The 19,877-nt window shown below is 49.5% G+C and overlaps 1 long non-coding RNA gene across 3 annotated transcripts in view; it reads left to right on the top strand.

Moving 5' to 3' along the window:
- Positions 1-19,877, top strand: part of LOC110255867 (uncharacterized) — a 477,486-nt gene that overhangs the window by 374,464 nt on the left and 83,145 nt on the right. The gene's annotated exons all lie outside the window — the stretch shown is intronic.

A 19,877-nucleotide genomic window follows, 5' to 3' on the forward strand; every position in this document is an offset into this window, starting at 1 on the left:
CGATTCTCGTCGCATCGTAGCTCCCGCCCTGAACCCTCCACTCTGTACCACCTGCACGTCGGGCTCTCCAGGCCTCGCCACCCCGCAGCTTAACTACCAAGACTCACGTTCCTGTCCCTCTGGGCCGAGGCCCCTTCGCTGCTCTTCTTTTCAGGATTTCCCAGCCCGTCCCGGGTTTTCCTCATGAACTTTGAAATTAACTTGTTTAGCTAAACAAGCTTTGAGGTGTTGAGCCTCTTAGTCAAGAGGCCGGGTCTTGCTGTTTGCTCCGCATCTGCTTTCTGTTCTTCGACTGTATTTTAAAGTTTTCCTCACGACCCTCTTCCTGTTTCTTGAGTCAGTGTCTACTTTTTGCTGTGGGCCCGGCTGCCGCCACTGTTCTTCTGAGATGATAAATGAGGCTCTTTCTTCCATTTTACACGCGAACTTGTTGTTTGTATCTCTGATGGCTGTTGATTGCAGGTGTGTCTACAAGGCAACTGGCCTGAACGCTTCTAAAATGACAGCATCACGAAAGCCACAGAGCAGAACAGACAGGCGGGAGGGGCGGCTCAGGACAAGAGGGAACGGAGGGACCAGTCCGGCGATGTGCGATCTTGTCTGGGGACCACTGGGGACACGCCTGCGAAGGGCATAACCAGATGAGGACACTGAGTCGAGGGCGCGTTGCTTGGGGTTGGTGACAGTGGTGGCATCTGGGGGGCAGAACATTCTTGTTTCTGATCAACACAGAGCACAGGTGGGGGCCACTTTGACAGCAAACACGAGCTGCACACACGCACACGTGGAGGCGGACGTGAAAATGCTCACCGTTGGTGAGTATAAAGAGCTCACTGCTGAGCTCCTGCCGTGGTTCAGCGAGTTACAAACCCAACGAATATGCATGAGGATGCAGGTTCGATCCCTGGCCTCGCTCAGTGGGTTAAGGATCCGGCATTGCCGTGAGCTGGGTCCAGGTCATAGACAAGGCTCCAATCTGGTGTTGCTGTGACTGTGGGGTAGGTCGGCAGCTGCAGCTCCGATTAGACCTCAAGCCTGGGAACCTCCATGTGCTGCAGGTGCAACCCTAAGACAAACTTTAAAGAGCTCGTTGCCTCATTCTTTCGGCTTCTCCTGTCAGACGCCGGTGCATCTTTCCTCTGAGCATCTTGGTGCCTCTCCCTCCCCGAGTCCCCCCAATACCAGACAGTAGCATGGAACCAGAGCTGAAGACCCATCCGAGTGTAACCCTGTAGAGGGAGCCCGGGGATGCTGGGCTGCAGGCTGCCTCGGACACAGGTCATGCTGCTCGCGCTTGCCTTAGGGCAGACGGATTCCGAGCCCCTGTCACTTCCTGGTCCACAACTGAGAGGCCAGGCTCCTGGTGACGAGATGCCGGCCCCCCGGGGGTAGGGGGGGGTGGGGGGCAACGGGTCCCAGGGAGAGCGGGACAGGGACAGGGAGGGACCAGGAGGGACTCCACCTGCCGGAAGCGTCTCCTCTGCTGCCTGCAGAACCGCTGCCCCCACTGAACTGAGCTCTGGGCTGAGAAGGAGGTGAACGTCCCACCAGCTCGCGGTGTCACCGGCAGGCTGTGCAATTCACCAGCGTTTCTAAGGAAACTTCGCCCCCCCCCCCCCAGCAGAAAGTATTTATTTTCTCACGCAGGTTAGCTTTCTACACCTGACGGCAAAGCCTTCGTTCTCAGGAAGACAATGTGACTGACACATTTGCACACCCACGGCGTCCACGTGAGCAAATCAATGCGCCTCCGGGGAGGTTCCGAGAGGGGGTCGGAACCACAGCCTTTGTTCTGAGGGACCTGCGGGGTGTCCCCACCGGTCGTGCTGGGCTGTCAGCTTTGTGCTTCCCGCTGTCCCTCCCCCGCTGCCTGCTGACCTGGGGAGCCAGAGATCAATACGGGAGACAGAAGGCTTCCCGTGCAGCCAAGAGAAGGGCAGCCAGCACGTACAGTGGGCTTCCTGGAGGAGGCGCCCGACTGCACGTGCCTGGGTCCCAGGCCGTCATCCAGGGCTGGACCACTTTTCCATCTTCCGGCCTGATTCCGTCACTGCCCAGGACAAGCGGCAGGTTCTGTGGGTTCAGGTTTAGTAAAGGTTTCCAGGCTCGGGCAGCAGGGGAGCCTCGCGTCTCCACCCAGGGATGGGGGGAGATTCTGTCCTTACTTCGTGGCATCATTAAAAGACCTCTGAGATGCTGCCGGTTCTGACCTTCAGGGCTGTGGGCGAACAGTCTCATCATGTCCGGGAAGGATGGGAGCTGGAGAGCAAGCTGGTGATGCGCCGTCTGCTAAAGCTGCCCTCTTGTCCCTGGTCGGCAGGCCTGGCTCCGGCTGCAGGAGGGCTGCTCTGGCCGGGGTGCGGCCCTCGAGGGAGGCAGGTGACAGGCAATGAGCATGTCTCTGCAGAAGTGCCTCCGCTCCTCTGCGCTGAGGGGCAGACGCTGTGCCTGGGCTCTGGGTTACTGTCCCCTGTGGTCGAATGCACCTGCAAAGCGCGCAGGTGTCTGGGGCTGAGGCCCGGGGCTGAGTTCTGCCTGAGTCTCAGCACCACAAGTGATGGGGCGACTGAGAGCTCCGCCTCCCCGCCCCTCGTCGCCCGCCCCCGTCATCTGAGAACTGTTCCTGAGGTTCCTTGACTGCCCCAGGCTTCTCCCACCCTGGCTTCTGTTCACGATGCCTGCTCCATCTAGAAAGGTCTTCTCAAGTGCCATCTCACCACCTAGGATCCCTCTCCCTTAAATTTGTTTTCTTCTGCCCAAAGCACAGGCCACCAGCCAGATGTCACCCTCTCCTGTTGGTTTCCTGTCCGCTTCCCCTACCAGACAGTCCACCCCTGACCGTGGGCCCCACTGGTTCATGGCTCCGCCTGTGGAACCCAGATGACAGACTGGTAAGCGGCTCACAAGAAATGTGTGTTGAATCAGTGAAACACTGAGCTGCTTTGTCCTTTAACCATCAGCCGAGAAAACTAAATCCTTTAATTCTCCCAGATCCTGATCTCTTGTTTCTGCTGTGAAATAGGATCAGTGCTGCAAACACATGCATCTCCTTCATGAGAATAATGCTCGCTGGAAGTGTCTCCAGCAGGGCTTCGGAGGAACGAGAAAAATCAGCTTTGGAGTTCCAGCGGTCTAGTGGTTAAGGACTCGGCGTTGTCACTGCTGCGGCGGACTCCATCCCTGGCCCGGGAACTTCCACGTGCCCTAAGGAACAGGGTCACAAAGATGAGAAGACGCCGGCCTCGGTGCGTCTACACCCACGGAGGGCACCACGGCAGCTCCATGTGGCTCTTTACAGTTAAACTGCAGGAAATGAAAGTTCCAGGAGCTCAGCTGCTTCCCAGGCTAAGGGCTTAGTAGCCCCTGGCCAGTGTCACAGCAGCGCAGAGTCAGGAACAGGATGTGCCATCGGCACAGAGTTCTTCTGAAAGCCCGGATCTAAACCCTTAACGACCTGGAATTATTCTCCATCTCCAGCTGCTTTGGGATAAATTGGAGTTAATTAAATAAGACAGAAAGAAATTAATCCTGTTTAAATAGTATGTTGTGGAGTTCCCGTTGTGCCTCAGCGGGTTAGGAACCCAAGTAGTACCTGTGAGGACATTGGTTGGATCCCTGGCCTCGCTCCGAGGGTTAAGGATCCAGCGTGGCCGTGAGCTGTGGTGTAGGTCACAGACGCAGCTCGGATCCTGCATGGCTGTGGCTGTGGTGTAGGCCGGCGGCTGTAGCTCCGATTCAACCCCTAGCCTGGAAACCTCCATGTGCCACGGTGCGGATCTAAAAAGAAATAAATAAATGCTGTACTGTGGCAACAATAATTAGCAGGTCTATAAAGAAGCATTTTGATAAATCATTTTGCAGGATTCCGCAGGGACGCGTGCATAGAAAAGAAAGACGTGAAGCTGCGGAGCGCGAGTCTGCACGTGGACGCTTGGGAAGAACATTAAATCCGGCCGAGGGCTTCGTGCCCAGTGTCCCGTGTGCCCGGGGCGTCGGTGCAAACCCCTGTGAGCAGGTGCCAGGACGCGCCTCCCAGGACTTATCTCCGCAGCCCCTGTGACCGCCACCGGCGGGCGAGACGCGGCTGCCAGGGGTCCAGAGGAAGCGAGTTGTTTCCCTTCCGAAGTTCTCGCCTAAAACCTTGTGAGAATGAGCCTCTGGTCCTCATCGCTTGGAAAAGGGGTTTCTAGACTTGAAAACATGCCGTTTGCTGGCCCCTCTCTTTCCATGGTCGCCGCTGGACCACGAGTCGGGGACTCGAGCCTGTGGCCTGGCGCAAGCCACCTTGCATCCCTGCACCTCTGAAGCCACAGAGCAGAGCCGAGCGGCCCCTGGGGACTTGGGTCCCACCCTGGACCCCGCAGCCGAGTGTGGACTTGAACACGTGCGGGAAGCAGGGTTGAACAAAGGCAGAGAGGCTCCCTGGGCGTCCCCTGGCCTCCAGCCTCCGTGAAGCGTGAGGCTCGGTCTGGCCGGAGTCTGTGGGACTCCGGGTGCGAGACGATGGAGCCCGCGGTTCTCTTCCCGGCCCCGTTCCCCAGGCTGGCATTTCCCTCCCCTCCTGCCCATGCCGCCCCTCAGTCCTGGCCTCTCCCTCCTGATGGCACTTCAACCTGCCGGTCCTCTGCGTCTCAGCTGTCACCACGAGCACAAGGTCCCTTAAACTGCTGCAGGAACCTGGCACAGGGCACTCCTCGGCTTAAATCCCTCAGCCCCAGTTGGTCCCAGTAAGTTGATTTATTTCATTTATTCCGATGGCTCTCTGCTCGCTGGAAAGAAACGTCATCTCCTGCACATAAGTAACTGTGATGTGTGGGCTGAAATTGTCCTGGCGCAGCCCTGGTCCCACTGGGCAGAGACATTGGCCCAGGGGCTCCTTGCCAAGCATGCGACCTGCTTTGTACGCACGCATCAGAAATGGCATTTTGCACAAGTGGTTTTATTCAGGCAGCTATTGGGAAATAGCCTCTCTATCACAGCACCCCTCAGTGGGTGATGGGTAAGCGCCCCTCCGGCAGAAGAAACGGCAAATCTCAGACACTGTAGAAGTGCGTGGAAACATATAGCCGACTTGCTTTGGCTAAAAAGCACAGCTGGAAAGAGGTGCGGTCTGTTGCCATGTTAATGTCTTTAACCTTTGACAAGGACCAAATGGGCACTTTGTTAAAACCTCTGCAACCACTGACTGGCCCAGGGGCATCCCTGGAAAGAGGTGGGGGCTTCAACTGAGTGCGTGTCAAGTCCTCACCGCAGTCCTGCTGGGTCCCTTGAACTGTTAATAGCGTGAGGAGTGAATTTAGACTCATGGGGGGGAAATGTACGTTCTGCTTAAAAAACAACAGGATCAGGCTAACAGTATAAGCCGTCAGCACTTCATTTCCTGAGAAGTGGATCCATCAGAGTCCAGCTTCACGGTGAAAAGTTCTGCAGCCCAGCAAGTTTTATTAAGTGAATAGAGAAAGACTTCCTGAGTCGTCCCACTTGAGGTTGGAGAGGAACGCTCTGTCCCCATGGCCTGTCACACCAGGATGGTCACCTCCCTGTCTTGGTCATTACTGCCTTTCCTGGTTTAGCCTCTGTTACGGGCTGAACCGTGTCCCATAGAAAGACATGTTGACGCCTAAGCCTCAGGACCTTCTTTGGAAATAGGGCCTTTGGAGGGAGGGGAGACGAGGTCATATGTTGGAGCAGGAAGAGCCATAATCCAGCACGGCTGGGGTCCTTGTAACGGGGGACAAGAGACGGAGACACACACACAGGGAGGAACACCACGGAACCAGGGAGGCAGAGACTGGAGGGGTGCAGCCGCAGCGAGACCCGCCAGGAATCGCCAGCCGCCCCACGAGCTGGGCGAGGCAGGAAAGATCCCACCCAGGGTCTCAGAAGACTGGGCCCTGTTGGCTCCTTGGCTCCAGTCGTCTGGCCTCTGGATCTATGAGGGTATGTCTCTGTCGCTCTAAGCCACCCAGTTTGTGGTACTTCGTCACAGCATCCCCAGGACACAGATACACTGTCCCATGCCAGCCTGTCCAGGGGAGAAAGGGACGGTCAGATGGGCGTGACGCATGGACCGTGGCTGCCCGACCCAGTCTTATGAGCATGTAAAGGGATGTGCTTGGAAACAAAGCCTAGAAGGAAGCGCGTGAAACCACTGTTATTCAGCGTGCTAGAATTAACTATTTCTTTCTTTTCTTCCCCCTAATCCTCTAAAATTTCTAATGCTGTTATATCACTTAAATTTTAGTCAAGGTTGATTTTAAAAATTCTAAAGCTAAGTGGGTCTTCTGGTTCCATCAAAACACTCTGGAAATGCCTGCTTCCACTGGCATTGCTGGGGAAAGCCAAATCTAAAGGCTCTCTCAGCCCCGTCAAGAGCTATTGTTTATCCTGAAAACTAGGAGGTTGGGCACCACCTTAGATTGTGTGCCAGGGCTGAGGGCCTCAGTCCCCTACCCAAGGCCCAGCCCCAGTGAAAGAGTCCTTCCAGTGTCTTCCAGCATCCATTGTGGTTGTTAGAAAGTCCGCCAAGGCAGGTGATGCTCCTTTGAAGGGAGTCTCTCTTCTTTCCCTGGCTGCCCTTCAGGTTTGTCTGTCCTTGGTTTTCTGCAGTTTCACTACAGATGGTTGACTATGGATCCCCTCTTCCTTACGCTGCTTGGAACACACTGGGCTTGATCTAATTTGATTCTGTGGTTGGATGTCATTAATGGGTTCTGGAAATTTATCAGCCATGATCTTTCCAACATTTTGTCTTCATTCTCTCACCCTCTGCTTGGGGCTGTAATTAAATATATACTAAAACCTTTTACACTGTTATGTTCTGTGTCTCCTACATTTGCATCTGTGTTTTTCATTCATAGTCTGTCCACGATGATTTTTGGAAATGTTTCTAAGCTGTCTCCCAGTTCACCGATTCTCTCTTCAGCTCTAATTTGGTGTTGAATCTACCCAGTGTGTTCTTCATTGAGTTGCTTTATTTTTTTCTTCTGAATTCTTAAAAACCTCTTTTTCACTTTTTGTTCTTTCCAATTCTCTGCCCATTTTTGAGCTCAGTTTTATGTCTTAAAACACAGTAAGTGTGATTGTGGTCTAGGCCACACCAACCAATTCTAGCACCTGGAGTCACTGGGCTTCTGTTGCTGAGTCCTTTTTCTCTCCTCCTCCACACTCACAGTGTGCTGTCTCTTGTGTCTGGTTATCTCTGATGGTGTGCTGGACATGGTGAAGTGGCTGTTTGGTTTTTAAGCATTTCAAGAAGCCACTTGAGGCCTAGAATGATATTATCTTCCTTAGGGAGTATCTTTACTTGCTTCTGTAACTCAGGGGGGATGAGCAGTCTGGGACCACCTCAAGCCATGTGCAGACCTGGAGGTTTTGCGGCCACCTTGCTGCAGTTCTGAGGGCTGCAGAACTGTGCAAAGACGGCACCACCCTTACTTCTGTGCTGAAGCCCTTCAAGGATGCCAGCCTCAAGTGGGGGTTCCCTTATCAAAGGCTCCAGTTTGGTGGGCCCCAGATTCCAACTCATTCTTTTGGCTCTGCGAGGCCACCAGAAGCATAGTTCAGATTCCAGATATGGCTTTCTGTTCAGTCATTACCTAGAAGATCCAACGAGGCCTTTGGGGCCAGGTCTGTCTCTGGGTTCCAGCCACGTCTCAGAATTCAGTCCCGCAGTCTCTCACTGGTTTGTGAATTCTTCGATGCATTATTGCCCAGCTTTTTGAATTATCCTCTATGAGATATGGCAAAGTATATAGTTATTATAATTAAGTATATTAGTTATTATAGTTCCCTTTATTATCTTATGAAATTATATTGGTTTTTATAATTTCATAATGTAGCAAATTGTCTAGTCTGCCATTTACTAGAAGCAGCAGTCCTTTCAGTAAGAACCTCAAATATAGGAGTTCCCGTCGTGGCACAGTGGTTAATGAATCCGACTAGGAACCATGAGGTTGCGGGTTCAGTCCCTGCCCTTGCTCAGTGGGTTAACGATCCTGTGTAGGTTGCAGACGCGGCTTGGATCCCACATTGCTGTGGCTGTGGCGTAGGCCAGTGGCTACAGCTCCGATTGGACCCCTAGCCTGGGAACCTCCATATGCCACGGGAGCAGCCCAAGAAGTAGCAAAAAGACAGAAAAAAAAAAAGAACCTCAAATATAGATAAAGCCATATGTAAAATTTCCGTCAGAAAGAACACGCTTTCTCTCCAAGCCCATCAGAGATTTTCCAGGTGACAGAGTTTCACGTATATTCACCCATTTAAAGTCACGACAGTTGTCTCGGATGTTCCACGTCTTTAAATGAAGTTGTGGCCCAGAGACCTGGGATAACTTGACTGAGAATTCGCAGCCAGTCGGGGCAGAGCGTGATTTAAACCCACCTGCCGAACTTCATGGCCCATTCTCTGTCTCTGCACTTGAGTCGGGATTGAAAACGGATATTTTAATCTATGTTTTGTGCAGCAGAAAAGAGTTCTTCAGGAGATGAGTGGCAACCATGAACAGCCAAGAAATCAATGGATAAAATATGCTTTCACTGCATATTTTATACAAATTACTTCAACCATAAAATTTGACAGCTTGTAAATAATGGCTTAAGAAATCCAGAGAGAAGGGAGGTAAAATTAATTTAGAGGCTGATTGTCCCTAGTCTTTGACTGTAACCCCCAGTTCTCTGTCTCCCTACTCATAATGGCATTTCGTGGATATTCGCTTCATTCCAATGCTCCCTCCCACACTCAGTGTCTAGAAGGTGGAGGAATTATAACACAGAAGTATATTTATTTTAGGAAGTGTATAAGATGGGAAACGAGTTTGCAGTTTTAAACCACTCAAATTAGTTTATATTTTAGCAAATACAAAGCAGCATGAGATGGTGAGCAACTAGATATTAAATAATTATGGAATTCCCGTCGGGGCTCAGTGGTTAACAAATCCGACTAGGAAGCATGAGGTCGCGGGTTCGATCCCTGGCCTTGCTCAGTCGGTTAAGCTCCGGCATTGCCGTGAGCTGTGCTGTAGGTCACAGACACAGCTCAGATCCCGCGTGGCTGTGGCTGTGAGGTAGGCCGGTGGCTACATCTCCGATTAGACCCCTAGCCTGGGAACCTCCATATGCCGCGGGAGCGGCCCTAGAAAAGGCAGAAAGACAAAAATAAATCCATAAATAAATAAAATGCAGATTATAATTCAGAAGGTCTGGTGTGGACTCTAAGAGTCTGCATTTCTAAAAAAATTTTTTTAATTAAAAAAAATAATAAATAAATAAATAGGCACTCAGGTGCTAACGTGAGATTTGGAATAACTCAACCCCAAGACAACTCCTGAGTGGTCTTCGAGGAGCACAAAAGGAACCCTTTTGTATCATTAGTTTAAAATGTAAAATAATCTTTTGTGCAAAACACTGAATATAAAGCAAATTCCAGAAAAGTATCGGAAACAGTAGTTAAAACTTCTTGTTAACTTCTGTCCTGGGATTGATTGCATGAGGTCCCCCAGAGAAGTTCACGACCTGGTTTTATTCTGGGAAGCGTCAATCTAACAGGCCCACCTGAAACCCACCCACGTTGTAGAGCACCGCTTCCTGGGTCCTTATGCAATGCGGGTTCTGCCTTCGTGGGTCTGGGGGCGGCCAGGATGTGCATTTCTAACAGACTCCCCGGGGTGCCCATGCTCCTGGGGGGGGGGGGGAATCTCATTTTCAAGATACAAAGTTCAAAAAGGTAGCTTTGTAATCACATATAAGAAATGTGAGAAAAATCCAGTAACTGTACCAATAAAAAGTCCAATAATATTCTAATTATTTTAAAACATAACTAAATTTGTCTACAAAATTAGCTAAGGCTTTTTTCTTAGTACCACTTTTTAATATTATTTTCTAACTCATAAATGACAATCAAGCTGGCATGTGAAACACACTTTTCAGATTTTTTGTATTGATATGAAGAGCCTTTGAGAGAAAATCCCCTGGAACCTTAACGAAAAGACCTTGGTAAGTGTATATTTCATCAGAAGAGGGCAAGAGAGCTGTGTGTGGGGGGATGTGCCTTCCAACTTATGAAGACACTAAAACAAAACTGTGCTTTTAATGTCAAGTAGCACAGAAAATAAATAGGAGGGAAAAATGAAAAACTACATGTCCTCACGGGCAATGCTATATTTATCCTAATGGAAAATTTTTCTTTTTTCCAAATACTAAGTTCAATGTGATACAGCATGGTTCCTTTATTCTAGAGAATAATTCACTTAAAATTGAGGACTCATAGCTAAGCATAGAAAATCATCTGATATTAACAGGAAAAAATGAGATGGAGAAGGAAAGAGAAAGGCAGAAAGAGGAGGAAGGAGAGAAAGAGGAGGAAGGAAGAGAAGGAAAAGGAGGAGAGGGAGGAAGGGAGACAGGCAAGGAGAGGAAAGAGTCTTTCAGTGGGTGTTTGATTTTTTTTATTCTCAAAAGAAAAGCATCTTTATTTTACTGTTATACATGGAGATCCAGAGTCAAGTAGCTTCAGCTCTAAAATCTCCCCCATGAACCCCTTATGAAAAGACGTGGTCCCAAATACCCTTGGACAGCGGCATCAAAGTTTCACAACTTATGTTGTAAAACGGGGCCAGATTCCTCACTCAGCACTCCGCCCCTCGTCTCTAATGAAGCAGGGACGCTTGAGGAAATCAAGAAGCGGGTAGAGAGACGAGCTGACAGCACGATGCAGGTAGAATTCTTACTGTATTTTAGAAGAACACAACAATTCCTCAGCACAGCCTGGAAGGTAAGGGTTTCATCTTCAAGAAATCCGATCGATTGGATTACAAACTCCCTGTTTGCAAAATATTGTGAAAATTCATGCACTCCCGACGCTTCAGTCCACTTTGTGATCAAACGTCATTCTTCTTAACATTGTGTCGTTTGGTTTTTCTCTTTTTCTTCCTGGCTTTATCTGAAAATAAATATTCAGCTTGTTGGAGTTTGTGAGGCCAAAGATACGGATTCACTCTGGATACACTACCTCTAGAGTTGCAGACTTATTTTTCAAACACTGAGTTTTCTTCTCAGTAAATCATGCGAACAAAGAAGACATTTCACACGTCTGCAGCTCTTCGTTTCCTGCTGTAGATGCTGGCTGCCACCAGAGGTCACGTCCTCTCACCCTGAAGAGTGTCCTTTGACATTTAAGGGCAGGTCTGTGGGTGGCAGATGCTGTCGGCTTTCAACGATGTGTGAAAAGGCTCGTCTTGACCTTCTTTAGAAGGATATTTTTCCTTCCGGTAGACGGTAGACCGTCTCTAGATTGACACTGTTGTTGGGAGTTTTCTTTCACCATTTTTAATGATATCCTTCCTTTATTTTCTGGTCTCCATTGCATTTCACGAGGAGTCAGTTTATGATCCTGGGCATGTGTCTTTCTTCTCCAGCTGACTTCAAGATTTTCCCTTTTTCTTTTCAATAGTTTAACTGCCATGTGCCTCGGTATGATTGTTTTATATATTTCCTTACCTGAAGCTTGATGCAATCCTTGGATCTGTAGATCACGTTTTTCATCAGATGAGGCAGGCATCTGGCCATGAATCCTCAAAAAAATGTTCATACTTCAATATCACTTGCGGCCCCTTCTGGCCTCCAATGATATATGTATATTAGACCATTAAATAATGTCTACAGGCCCCTGAGGCGCTGTTCTTTTTCCATAATTTGTATCTCTCTGTTCTTCACATTGGATAATTTGCGTTGACATCTTCAAATCAGTTACTCTTCTTTCTGATACTTCCGACCTGCCATAAGCCTACTGATGAATTTTTCTTTGCAGTTACTATACTTTTAAGTTCATAATTTCCATTTGGTATTTCTTTATAATTTCCATTTTTTTTTTCTGAGACTCCCAACCTGTTCACTTATTAATAGCATACTTTCCTTCAAGTCTTTGAACGTATTTATGAATCTCTGCCAAGTGCGATATCCGGGCCATCTCAGGATTGGTTTCTATTGACTGCTTTTTCTTGCGACCATAGATCTGTTTCCTCTTTCCCAGCGATGTCTGATGGGCTTTTGTTTGTTTTTGTTTTTTTTTCTCCAACCATATTCAGCTGTCCAGTTGGAGGTATGGAGTTTGGAGAGTTCACTTTAACTCGAGTTGTGGTTTGGCCACAGTAGAGTTCATGAAAAAGAATAGAGCCAGGAGGCAGAGAGAATTTCAGGAGCGTGATTATAGCGGTTGATTGGCGTATAAACTGGATCAGAGAAGACAACCCCAAGAGTTGAAGGATTGTTGGAGCTAAAAACTAGAGGTCTGTGCAGATCCACTGTGCTGTCCCTGCCCAGCCACAGGAGAAGAACGCCAGTCGTAGCTGTTCGTGGCAAAGTAGTTGCAGATAGAGATAGTGCATCTGTAGATAGATTCCGGATAACACGTTGTAGAGACTGGGTTCTGTTACCTTCCTCTTTTCAGTATTGACTTGCGACAGCAGGCAGATCAGTTCCTGAATGACAACCATGAACTTGGTTGCATGCGTCACTGGTGCATATGTGGAAGTCCAGAGGGCTTCCCAAGCCTCTCGGACTTAACCTTCATATATATTTACTTGCTCTGTGGATCTTTACAGGGCTTGGCGTTAGGTTTTGTTAGGGCTGGAGTACAGTAAATCTCGCCCAAGCAGGTGCTCCTAGCCCTAAGGCCATCCTTCTGGTGTCTCCCCTGGATGCCACGGGTATTGATTTGGTATTGAGCGCTCTCCTCTGGCAGGGCTGGAAATCTGGCAGTGTCTGAACTGCTCAGCTTCTAGTTAATGTATCACTCTCAGTCCCCTGCCAGCTTCTATCTGATCAGCCTGGGTTAGTCTTGTCTTGCGCATGGACAGCCTGGCCCTCAGCCACACACTCCAGGGGCCCCCACAGGACTTCTGGGGTCCTCTTGTTGCATGGCTCGCTCTCTCTCTCTGATGTTCTACCCTACAGATTCCAGTTGCTTCAGGTACCTAGAACTCTGATTTCTGCTTTCTCAACTCAGCGGGATCGCCGTGCTGTCCTTGGGTCCCAGCCCTCTGCACCACGGCTAGGAAATTGTTCCCAGGAAGAGAGCTGGCCGTAGGGCTTAGCTCATGAGTTTCCTTCTGTTAAAAGTCCTGACCTTGTGATGCCAGTTACCTGCTGCTGGAAAACAGTTGCTCGTGTTTTGTCAGATTTTATGCTGTTCGTGGCGGAAGAACCACCCAGAACAGTGTCTCCATCGTAGACAGCTGGCTGCTATTGTTTCTTCGAATCCTTCCAGTAAGTATCTCCTGCGTGTCTACAGAGTAGGAGGCCTCGTAAATACAGTGTCGAACAAATGCCATGATCCGTGCTCTCATGAAGTTTATATTCTACGGGGAAAATGGATGCTAAACAAATTACCATGGAAATAAATCTCTGGTTTAAGCTGTGATCGATGTGATAGATTTGAAACAAAACAGACCACCTCCCTAATTTAGACCAGGGAGAAAGCACCTTCAATTAAGGGACCTGAGGGGTGGGTAGACCAGACTGGAGTTTGCGGGAAGAAGCATGAGAGAGAAAAGAACGTATGAGAAACAAGCCAAGATTGCGAGATGAGGTCCCCAGGCAGGAGCACAAGTCTCCTGGGGCTGGACCTTGGTGTCTGGAGGCAGCTGCCCAAGGTGATGCTGGGGGGCGGGGGCGGACACTGTTGGCGATAGGAGGTTGTGTGAGGCTGTGTCTTTGGAGAAATGGAGCACGGGGGGTGGCATTTTCAGCAAGACCAGACTCTGAATATTATGCCGTTAAGTGTAGGTAACAAGAAGCTAATTGGTGGTAACACGTTTGTCATGCTGAGTCTTCCAAGGAAACAAAAACAAACACACCTTTCAGAAGATTAAAGCCCAGCTTTAATCCTTCGCCTTAAGGGATCAGAGAGCTATAGGTCAGTATTTTTCGATCCGGTAAAATTTCCGCGGGCATCCTTCCCTTTCAAACGGTCAGATGATGACATCCGAGCCAAAAAGCCCTTTCAAATGTTGTGAGCTGATCCTCTGTGCTCCAACAGGTCTGCTTGGCTGTGGTAAGAACCAAATGAGGGGAAACGCTAGGATTCAATGCATCAGGCTAGTTTTCTGGAGGTTAAGCCAAAGGCAAAGCGGAAGGAGACGTGAGGTGTTCAGGAGATAAGGACGGCCAACAGGTGAGTCACTTCCAGGAAACAGTTGCAGAATCGCCTTCAGACGCCTGGCGTTAAAAGCCAGTTAATAAACGTCTGTTGCTATCAAGGTTATCCTTCTGCCTCACGCTTCAAGTGGAGCTTAAACATTTTTAAATCATTGAAGAGAAAACTTCAAACATTATCCACAAATTATATTTTAGGTCAGCCATGCACACGGTCACCAAATCTGCTTATTACTTCCATCCAGTCAAATTAGGCAATTTTTGCCCAAGGTAGACAAATGTTGGCCAATCTGGTCAATTTTGGCTTCCATCACCCAGGTGCTAAAATAGTTTCTTTTGGCAGAAATAAATTAGTATTCATAGGCATGTCATACTTTCTCAGACTATTGCAAAGAAGCCAAGTTAATTAAAATTGTAAATGTATTCTGTTATAGTAAAAGCATGCATCTTTCCTGGGTAAGATACTAGCCAAAAAGATGCATAACTGTCTCTGTGTGTGTGTGTGTGCATGTGTGTGTGCGTGTGCATGCACGCGTGTGTGCATGCACAGTGATGTATGCAGCACATGCCATAATCATGTGCATATATAACCTAGTTTCTCGGTGTCACCTCACATATATTTTACTCGGCTAAATTACTGAAAATAAAATGTATAGTATGATATATTGCAACCATATATTGTGTACAGTTTGTATATAAAAAAGAAAGAATGATTAAAAGTCGATGAGAGACTGTTTATAAATCTTGATTGCTTCATAATTTTAACTTTGAGCAACATTTTTATCATAATTATAGGCTTTCTTAAAGCATTTATGCAGATTGTTGTTACTCAAAAGGGGGTTTATTCCATTTTGGTATAAACTACACTTTTTTTTTTCTTTATGAAATCACTCTGAGTTCCTAAATACCCAGTCCTCTCCCAGAGCTGCAAAATTCAAATAGCAGGAAGCACGAATCCCCAGGGCTGTCACCGTGCCCCTTATCGGCGCGTGTGGCCCCGCCTCGGGGTGAGCATGGAGCAGCACGGTCCCAGCGAGCAGTCGGCATCCTTGGACGCTTTGGAGGTCCTTTTTGGACACGAATGGACCTGGGAGTCACGTACGTTTTGTACCCACTTCACAGATCAAAATCTTAATCCCTAGAGGTTTAAACTGTGACACAATATTCAATTCTGGAATCATAAAGCATTCATTCCAGAAAGGAGATTCGGACAGAATCGAGTCCTGCTGCCTTACTTTTTAAGCTCGAAAAAATGAAGAGCCCAGAGAGGCATGAGTTGATGGTGCCGTGCAGATTTGGGCATTTGCCTGCCAGGGACTCAGGGCGACCGTCGAACTGGAGTTGACACGGAATGGCTCAGAGGCTTTGGCACCACGTGGATTCAAACCAGAGGGAACGCCTATCAGCTCTTTCTCGCACAGAAGCCTCACTTTCACCACGTGACCGCAGACCTAAAAGGAGAGGAGAAAAGAAGCGCCTCGCCAGAAACAAAAAATGAAAATAGAAGCCCCCCCCACAAAAAAAGCTGTAGGAGGTGTTCAGCTGATGCAAGGGAGGGGCATCAGGGAAAGATGAGGGGGCTCCCCAGATCCCACCTGCAGCCGCTCCCAGCGCAAGGACGAGACCCCGTGCACCTGGCCCCCCGCTTAGCGCCGGGCCTGGCCAGATGAAGTTATGAGACAGGAAATACCCCCAAGCAAAGGCGTAAGGTCTCCAGAACCTATAGGATGTGAAAGGTGTCACCCCAAGCATTCAAGCCGAGTGTTGCATCAGTAGATAAGCCGTTACCAGTGGAGGGAAGAGCTAGGAATCCGTCACTAACTATTTGATAGTAAGACGCATGTGACAGCTCCATGTCAGTTATAGGCTGCAGGTAGGGGAGGGCTCGTCTTGGGTTTTCAGATGGAAACACTGGCAGGTCAAGGTCCAGGTAGCCCCAGGCTCTGGGAGACGGGGTCAGCCCCTGGCTGGGGCCCTGGTCAGACTGGTGGGGTTCTCCCCGGACGAGCAGGCCTCACTTGGCTGGACCCCACTCTGACCAGCCCAGGGAAGGCAGCACCAGCCATTGTACTTGGCACAACAGTCCTGTCACGGAGGAGTCAACAGTTCCGCTCTGAAGACAAGGAGCCGGGCGGGAGAGGTTCAGAAACCTGCTCGGGGTCATACAGCCTAGAACCGCAGGACGAGGCCGGGCTCCCTGGCAGGCCATCCTGCACGGGTGTCCCTGCCGCGTGGCTTCATCGGAAACACATCATCTCCGCACCTGCTGCGCGCCCACCCCACCCTCTCCCAGGCGTGGCTTCGTCCCCGGACCCTTCCCCGCCCCACCCCCACCAACAAAGGCCGGAAGCCTGGTCCAGGATTCTCTGTGCTCATCACCCAGGAGGGAGAAAGAGACCACAAATGTGAGACACTGGACGAAGTTGCATTTTAACTTTTCAAAGGATATCTGTTTAAATTGTGAATGAATTACTGGCAAGGTCCGCTATTCCGTCTATAAGCGGATGTGTTCACACATGGGCAGCTCTGCATTCATGGGGGGGTGTTTACACACGTGTGTGTGTGTACACACCGTGTGTATACGTGTGTGTGTGCGGGTGTACACACGTGTGTGTACCTGTGTGTACGTGTGTACAGGTGTAGCAAATGCCTCCTCCCTTTTAGGGCAGTTGTTCGCGCTCTTCTCCAGGACAGTCGTTAACCCTCTGGGGGAGTCTTCCGTGAACAGAGCTGTGCTTCCAGGCGAAAGGGCTGCAGCGGGATGAGATCCTGGTGGCTCTGCCTCAGAGGACACACTGATATCCCGGCTGGCTTCCCCTTCAAGGACCTGTGGACGCCGTTCTAAGGCACCTGGCTTACTTCGAGGGCTGGCTGTCGGGGGGACACGTATGCCCATTAAACATGAATGTGGAAGTCCCGCAAGTCAGCAAAAACACGTTATTTGTGGCTCAGTGGTTGGTTCCGTTAAAATCCTTAGATGAATTGCATAGAAAGGTGTTACCAGGAGAGTGAAATTACCTTTAATAACGAATGGGGGGAGAGCGCTCCAAGAAAGTTTCTGCACGGGTGGGTCCTGACAGCGTCGAGACCACTGCTAAGGGTCCGCCTCCTAGACCCACCTGCAATGACGGTGCCACCTTTCTGCATGCAGCCCTCTCTCCCTCCTCCCAGCGGAATCGTCTCCACCTTCCAGCCCCTCCCAGGGTCCTGCCCCTTGTCGCACTTTCTCCAGTCTGAGCTCCCGACAATAGGCACAGGCTGCACCACCCAATGTACCTCAAAACTGTGGGGCTTCGGGGCCACACGCTCTGCACATCCGTTCTCTCTCTCTCTCTCTCTCTCTCTGTTTTTTTTTGTTTGTTTGTTTGTTTGTTTGTTTGCCACTTCTTAGGCCGCTCCCGCGCCATATGGAGGTTCCCAGGCTAGGGGTTGAATCAGAGTTGTAGCCACTGGCCCACACCAGAGCCACAGCAACGAGGGATCCGAGCTGTGTCTGCAACCTGCACCATAGCTCATGGCAACGCCAGATCCACAACCCACTGAGCAAGGCCAGGGATCGAACCCGCAACCTCATGGTTCCTAGTCGGATTCGTTAACCACTGAGCCACGACAGGAACTCCAGCACATCCGTTCTCTTTACCCAGTGTAACCACCCGTTTCCTAAGCACCTGCTTCTTGCCCAGATGGACCTTGCAGCTCAAAGACAGTTATCCCACGTGCCGAGGCAAAGCCACCTGCTGGACGTGACCCCTGTCCTGTCTCAACCTCTCACCAGCCCTGCCTTTCCAGGAGGCCAGCCAGGGCCTGTGGGCCGCCGTGAGCTGCCGGATCACGCATGTCTTATAGAAATGGGCACACGTGCGTGCATGTTTCTTGTCTGCACATTGGACTCTGCACACCCATGTCCCATGGGCTTTACTTTCTAATTCTTCCACAAAAATGGGAATAATTCATTTTACTTGCAAGACAGTATGGTTTCCTGTAATCGTCACGTAATCTCATAGAAATATTAGGGGGAGCCAGGGGGTCTCAAATTCTGAGCTCCAATCAGAACCCCTTTGGGGCCCTTTTGAAACTGCTGTAAAGTTTTTCAGAAGATTGGGTCAGCTGCCCTGGGATGGGGCCTGGACATTGAAAGTTCTAAAGGCTCCAGGGGATGCTTAGTGAAATATTCTCCGTTAAAGAACTATTTTCGCGGGGGGGGGGGCACTTTTATGTGCAGATGGTGAACTCTCTAGTCCAAGAGGGAAAAGCTCACATTTTTATTTCTGTACATGTAGAATGAGTTAATTCCATAGACCCGTGAAAATAGCTTTTCAAAAGCGTACACATCTGGGTGTCCGTTAAACCAGAATTAAAATCAATGGACACGGGACGCTTTCGTTTATCCTAAAAGTTCCACCCCAGTAAAATATTTGTTCTGTACATTTTAAGAAGACTGGGGGCAGGGGCGTTTCACTTTGTTTTGATTCCATCCCATCAATGAGAATATGAGGAGCAAGCGAGAGCCTTATTTCAAGCGCTTACTAGCTGCTTGGGCGTCCATGGAAAATGGGAATGTGGCTCAGGCTGCTCTCAAGCACATGAAAGGTAGCGGTTTGATCTCTGTTTATTAGAATGTAGTAGCCTGCATAGTCTATAGCCATTTTTCCGGTTTATTGAGCCAGCACTGGCGTCGAGCACCACGTAAGTTTAAGGCGTCCAGCATCATGGTTCGACGTACATACCCCATGGAAGGGGCGGGACTCACCGCATATGCAGAGACAACATCGAAGGAAGAACACATGCCAGCTTCTTCCTGGAGAAGGATTCAGGACTTACCCGCACCGGCTTTTGTCTGTAGCATACAGCGGGGTTAGTTCTATTTATCACGTATGCATGATGTAGGTATAATTCCTCACAAGTCCCGCAGTCATTTATCTTACTACTGGCGAGTCGCTACCTTTTGAAGATCTGCATCCAGTCCCCCCTGCCCCCTTCTGGTAGCCACACCTCTCATCTCTTCTTCTTGGTTTGCTTTTGACGTATGACTGACCTGCAACACTAGCTCACATGACACACCATAGTGCCTTGATATGTGTTTACATTTCAAAATAATCACTGTGATAGCCTCGTTGCCACCTGTCACCACGCCGAGATGCATGTTCTGAAATGCCTCTATCTTAAGGGAATCGGTGAGGCGGGGAAGTCACTTTCTTTCGGGGGAGCCCTGAGAATTTTCCTAGTCTTCATACTGACATCTGCCTTTCATCACATTTTGTAGCAAAATCAAAATTTTCTGTTTTGACCTTCCAGCTTCAAGAATAAGTTCTAAAAATGAAGAGTTGCCAGGATGGTCACAAAAAAGAAAGGAGAAATGCGGGTGAAGCAGTAAGTCGGTTGCAATCCCAGATTATAAAAATCTAACAGCAAGTAAGAGTTCGTTGTGACACAGGTGTTACCTTGTAACACCAGAGAGTGGACGGGACCTAGTCGGCACTTGCATTTTGTGGGCAAGGTGGGCACAACCAAGACGTGAACCTTTGGGAAGACGCTTCCAGGATGACGAAGGCTCTGAGTGAGCCAACGGAAATACACCTCCTGCAGAATCAGCCTCCGTGGCTTTGCTTTGCGGGGAGAGTGTGCAGGACACACAGCCGGCAGCTCAGGCTCAGGACCAGGAGGGCCAGCAGCTGCTGGGGCAGAGAAAAGGGGTCCCTTGGGATTGAAAGCGCAGTGCAGGCCTTT

This window comes from Sus scrofa, chromosome 11 (genome assembly GCF_054392235.1).
Source record: "Sus scrofa isolate SSC_HxYL_T2T_F1_AM1 chromosome 11, Sscrofa_HxYL_maternal_Yorkshire_Landrace_v2.0, whole genome shotgun sequence".
Classification (NCBI taxonomy): domain Eukaryota; kingdom Metazoa; phylum Chordata; class Mammalia; order Artiodactyla; family Suidae; genus Sus; species Sus scrofa.